Genomic DNA, 6564 nt, shown 5'->3' with positions numbered 1-6564 from the left:
GACTTCTTCCAATGTGTCATTTGTCAAGTTCCAAACTCTATATGCTTTGCTTGTGGTGGAATAACCAAGTAAGAACCTGTTGACGGTTCTTAAGTATCAATTTTAATTATCAAATAAACAAGAGAAAGGACCAATATGCAAACAACACCTAGAATTAGAGTTTGATCTGATAAAATTCCACAAGTTTTGTTGTTTATCTGTTTCTGCAGGGGGTTATCAGGAAATAAGGAAGAAAGGCCCACATGTCGGGATTACATAGAGATATTATCGCACCGCATAATTTTCTACCATCTAGAAGACTCCAGAAGCCACGGGAACGAACGGGAAGGCGATCGTGCCCGGGGGCAGGGCACCCGCCCTCCCCCTAGGGCGCCCGCCCTGGTGTCTCCAACAATCGGAGCCAACTTCGCAGATCACGCTCCACCGACCTAAAGGATCAAGGATAACCGTTCAATCAATGTCGGTTTGATCCGACGGCCCACGTTTACCTGAGGGGACTATATAAGCAGACCCCCTGGCCCCTGGAGGAGAATAAGTTCATCATAGAGTTGAGAGGTGCCCTCGAAGGATAACATTTCCTCTACATAGACTTAGGACTTAGCATCCAATGTGAGAGTAGACTAGTTCTACTAGATTGAGAGAGATAGAGTGGAGGTGTAGATCGGAGGAAGCCCGGCCTGTCGGTGTCTACTCCGAGGTTGTACCTGCGGGATCATGTTCTCCTAACCCGAAGCTTGCTCCTAGGATTCTTCAGTATTTTGACTTCTAAATACTAGTAAGTTCTTGTTTTATTGTTCTTTGGTTTATGAGTTTACTTCAATCTCTTCACGTAGAGTTTAGAGTAATCATCTCTAGCGTAAACATGGTGTTTGGGCTAGGATACTCATAGATATCCCCTGACTAGCTGGACCGTGGTAGTAGCGAGGAACGTGACATTTCTGAGTTACCTTTGCAGACCATATCCCGTTAGTAGGATCGATAGGGTTTATAGGTGCGGGTTGAACATCCTTTGTGGTGTCTAGATTCTGTGAGCCTCCCCAACAAAATAGTAGATCATCCTTATCAAGGTTAGAATGAGATTATGGCTGTAGTCTTCTCTATACATCGCTCACATCAAGACACATTCTTTGTAGCCTAAAGGTTAGTAGTAATAGACTGGGTTAGTCAGATGCACTCTTTCTCCTAGTGGTAAAAATATAAATACGATACTCTGGATAACCTCCCGGGTGAAGTGCTCATCGATATCCGTGCGCTTGTGGATCAATTCCTTATTGCGTTCCCAAATATCAACGGAACCCTTCATCACATTTCTTCTCAAATTTACTCAATCTAGTGCTTTTCTTGAGAATGTAGCATTTGCAACCAAACATCTAAAGTATGCATGTTGGGCTTTCTTCCATTCAATAGCTCATATGGTGTCTTCCCAAGCTTTCCATGGCAATAGAGACGGTTGCTACAATAGCAAGCCATGTTGATAGCTTCACTCCAAAATGAATGGCAAACATTGTATTCGCTAAGCATTGATCTAGCCATATCAATCAAGGTTCTATTCTTTCTTTCAACTACACCATTTGATTGAGGAGTGTATGTTGGAGAGAATTTATGTCCAATGCCAAGATCATCACACAATTCCTCAATTCTTGTGTCCTTGAATTCACTACCATTGTCACTTCTAATCTTGATAGTGGTTTCAAACTCATTTTGCACCCACTTGACAAAAGATTTGAATAGATCACAAACATCACTCTTGTCATAGAGAAAGAACACCCAAGTGTATCTAGTGTAGTCAACTACTATCACAAATCCATATTTGTTGCCACCAATGCTAGTGTATGTTGTTGGCCCAAATAAATCCATGTGCAATAGCTCAAATTCCTTTGATGTGCTCATTTCACTTTTCTTAGGATGTGCATTTCCAACTTGCTTTCTGGCTTGACAAGCACTACATGGTTTATCCTTCTCAAAGGTGACATCCTTCAAGCGTCTAACTAAGTCATGCCTCAATAGTTTGTTCAATTGTTTCATTCCAACATGACCAAGCCTTCTATGCCACAACCAACCCAAACTTGATTTGCTAATTAGGCAAGATGTCAATTGAGTGTCACTATCATTGAAATCAACCAAGTATAAGCTAACATGCCTAAATCCTTTGAATATCAAGTTTGATCCATCAACACTAACCACCTCAACATCATCACTACCAAAGATGCACTTGAAACCAAGGTCACAAAGTTGTGCAATTGACAAGAGATTGAAATCTAGGCTCTCAACTAGCAACACATTTGATATGCTAATGTCATTTGAGATAGCAATTTTACCAAACCCTTTGACCTTGCCTTTCTTGTTGTTGCCGAAGGTGATTGAATCAAAGCCACCATTTTGATTTGTATCAATTGACTTGAACATACAAGAATCCTCAGTCATATGTTGAGTGCACCCACTATCAAGCACCCAATGCCTTCCTCCGGCTTTGTAATTTACCTACAAGACAAGATCAATTCTTCTTAGGTACCCAAACTTGATTGGGTCCTCCAAGGTTAGCAACTAAGCTCCTTGGTACCCAAATGGCTTTCTTCTTTGAGCCCATCCATGGTGCACCAATGAACTTAGCATGAACACCTTTTGTATCCTTGGTAAGCACATAGATAGAATTGAGCTTAATTGAGGGTACATAAGCTTTGGGTTTCTTGTTCAAGCATTGTTGCTCTAGGTGACCAACTTGCTTGCAAGCTTTGCAATACTAGCCATTGTTCTTCACAAAACTAGTCTTGTGAGGAGCAAAGGCGGCCTTGCCTTTCTTGGGGTTATAGCCCAATCCCTCTTTATAGAGAGAAGCTCTTTGGCTACCCAAGCACATAAGCAAGCGGTCCTCACCACCATAAGCCTTGGCTAAGGTGAGATTTAGCTCTTTCACCTCCTTCTTGATAATTTCATTCTCAACTTTTAGTGTGGTGTCACATGTGAAACCATCACTACTAGATGAGGATGATGTAGATGTGCTACATGAAGGGTTAGTAGAAGCAATAATAATAGGCTTACTTAAGATATCACATGTTAGGCCTATGTTGCAAGTTTTAGCTTTCTCTATTTTAGTAGGCTCATTTTCACACTTGTTAACTAGAGAGGAATGAGCTTCTTCAAGCTTACTGTGAGTCTTTTGAAGCTTCTTATGGTCTTCCTTTAGACTGTCATAGCTCTAAGCTCATCAAGTTCTTGCTCAAGGGTTTTCTTATCCTTAAGTAAGGCCTTGCACTCCTTTCTAGTTTCTTTACAGTGATGAGTGCAATCTTCTAGCATAGTGATTAGTTCATCTTTAGTTGGTTCATCATCATCACTATCACTATCACTAGCATGGTCACTCTCATCATCGGATGATACCTTAGTGGTCTTAGCCATGAAGCATGATGGAGTGTCAAAGATGGAGCTTTTTCCTTGAATTGCAATGCTAGCATGCGCCTTCTTCTTGGTGCTCTCATCATCACTTGAGGAGTCATCACTATCCCAAGTTGCAACATGGGCATCACCCTTCTTCTTGTTTGAGCCTTCCTTCTTTTCTTCCTTCTTCTTTTGCTTCTTTCTTTCCTTCTTGATAGCATCTTCATCATCACTATCATAAGGACACTTGGTGATGAGATGATCCTTTCTATGGCATCTAAAGCACCTCACGGAATGGTCATTCTTCTTGGAGGAGCTCTTCTTTCTTCTTTCCCGATAGCCCTTCTTCTTCATAAATTTGCCAAATCTTTTGACAAGAAGAGCCATCTCCTCATCTTCATCACTATCACAAGAGCTTGCTTCTTCTTCACTTGATGATTCTATTTTGGCTTTGCCCTTGGATGAGGAGGCCTTGAATGCCACACTTTTCTTCTTCTCATCATCCTTCTTCTCACCATCCTTCTTCTTCTTCTTGATCAACTCATCCTTCTCATCATCTTCTCTATAAGCATCATCGGTCATCACTTCTTGGAACACCTGTTGGGGAGTTGATTCACTAAGTGTTGTCTTGACTAGCACGGTGATCAATGTCTCAAATCTCTTCGGCAAGCTTCTCAAGAACTTCATAGAGAATTGACTATCCTTCACTTCCTCCCCAAGTGCCTTGAGCTCATTCACAATGACTTGCAACTGGTGAAACATTCCGGCACACTTTCATCCTCTTGCATCTTGAAGCTTGAGAATTTTTCTTGAAGGATGTAAGCTTTGGCGGTCTTAGTACCTTTTGTGCCCTCAAATGTTTCTTCTAATTTTTCCCAAGCATCATGAGCAATCTCAATGTTTTTGATTTGCTCAAAGGTCTTGTCATCAAGAGCTTCATGAAGAGCACTAATGGCAATATCATTGCATTGTAGCTTCTTCTCTTCAACCGGTGTTGGTGCATTCTCATTTGCAACCTCAAACTTTGTTTCGGTCACCTTCCAAACTTCTCTATTGATTGACTTGAGATGGTTGGTCATCTTGACCTTCCAATAAGCATAATTGGTGCCATCAAAGTAAGGTGCCTTCTTAGTGTTGTTGATATGTAAACTAAGAGACATTTCTTCACCTTAGGTTGTTAAGCCTCAAATAAACGGTGCCTCGGCTCTGATACCACCTGAAAGGTCCAAATGGCTAGAGGGGGGTCAATAGCCTATTTAAATTTTCTACAAACTTCAACTAGACAAGTTGATTAGTAAAACAAAAGGCGAAGCTATTCTAGCACTAGCACAACTAAGCTATGCAAGCCACCTACACAAGGCTAGCAAGAAAGCTAAACACTAGTTACAACAAGAAAGCACAACAAGAAGCTTGCTACACTCCTAAACAAGATAGCTAAGCTAAACAAGCTACACAACTAGCAAGGTATGCACATAAGTAAAGGAGTGGGGAATGATTGTTATACCAACGTTGTAGAGTAGATATATAGCCAATCAATCAATCACAATTACAAGAGGATCCTCGGCAAGAGATGACACGAGATGTTTTACCGAGGTTCACTTGCTTCCCGGCAAGCTAGTCATCGTTGTGGCGATACACCCACTTGATGGATCACGAGCTAATTGGCAATCCAAAGGAAAACCCTCAGCGGGTGCCGCACATCCACTCACAAGATGGCTCGGTAAATTGCGATCCACTAGAGTAACCAATTGCGATCTCTCACGAGGAAGGCTCAAGAACCCCTCACAAATCACTTGGTGACGCTCAAAACAATCTCCAATCACGAGCTCAACACCACCGCTGCTCCAAGCCGTCTAGGGCATCGGGAAACACCCAAGAGTAACAAGAAATCTATAGCAAACTCAAGAAACAAGTGCCACTAAATGAAACTCTCAAAGCAATGCACTTGAATCTCACTCAATCTCACTAGGATTAGCAATCAAGCAAGGAGATGAGTGGAGGGAGTGTTCTCTAGCTCAATATATGCCTCAAGTATTCAAATGTGCAAGCAATCTCCTCTCACAGCCAGCCACCTTCTATTTATAAGCCCCCTCAAAGAACTAGCCGTTGGCCACTTTCACTGGGCTGAAATCGAGGGCACCGGACGCTCGACCCCCTGCGTCCGGTGCACTGGGGTTGGCCACGTGTCCTTCTTGAATCTTGCGTGTCAGTCACTAACGGCTACCTGCGAACCACCGGACGCTCTGTAGGTCCACACCGGACAAGTCCAGTCCTCAACGGACTAAAACTCAGAGAAGTCTGCAAACTTGTAGGGTCACCGGACGTGAGCCACTGGACGCACCCTGAGCGCCCGGTGCTCACCGGACTTAAACTCAGAGAGGGTTGCCAAAACGCCCGCACACCGGACGCTGAGCACTGGACTCACTCCGGTGCGTCCGGTGCTCTCTGCTACACCCAACAGTACACCGGACGCTAAAGGCCAGCGTCCGGTGCCTCCTCACAGTGCGTCTGGTGAGTGTTTCTCAGCGAAAAACACTCCCGCGACTTCTCCAAAATTTCCCACCGGCGCAATAGAAAATATACACTTAGTTTTTCTCAAAAGCGCCGAATCCAGAGGAACCCAAACCCCTCTCAACCCTAGGAACTCCACCTCCTTTGCAAATGTGCTAACACCATCAAGTGTTCACCACCAAAGTGCATGTGTGTTAGCTTTTCACAAACATTTTCACCCAAAGGAGTTAAGTTAGCACTTTACTAGATCCTAATGCATATGCTCAAGATGTAGACCTAGTAGCACTTGATTCGAGAGATGACCGTGATTTCCCCTCTTGATAGTCGGCTATCTATCCTAAACCCGGTCAATCACTTCTCTACTCATCTTAGACCGGCAAAAGTAAAAACCTATGTTTATACCTTTGCCTTGATAACTTTGCTCCTCGTCTATCACCATGATCTTCACTTCATGCTTCATCCCTTTGTGATCATGAGGCCACCTTTCCATGCCACCATGCACCTTCATCACATGTGTTGCTATGCCTAACTCAAATCACTTAAACACAAAGCATTAACAACTTGGTGTCATTAATTACCAAAACTAAACTTGGGCTTTGAATGACGCTAGTCAGTGTGCACCGCAAGGCTACAAAAAGATATTATACCAAATAAAATACTTTACTTGTAACTCTGTTT

Source organism: Sorghum bicolor, chromosome 4 (genome assembly GCF_000003195.3).
Source record: "Sorghum bicolor cultivar BTx623 chromosome 4, Sorghum_bicolor_NCBIv3, whole genome shotgun sequence".
Taxonomy (NCBI): domain Eukaryota; kingdom Viridiplantae; phylum Streptophyta; class Magnoliopsida; order Poales; family Poaceae; genus Sorghum; species Sorghum bicolor.
Note: the sequence above shows the minus strand (reverse complement) of the source record.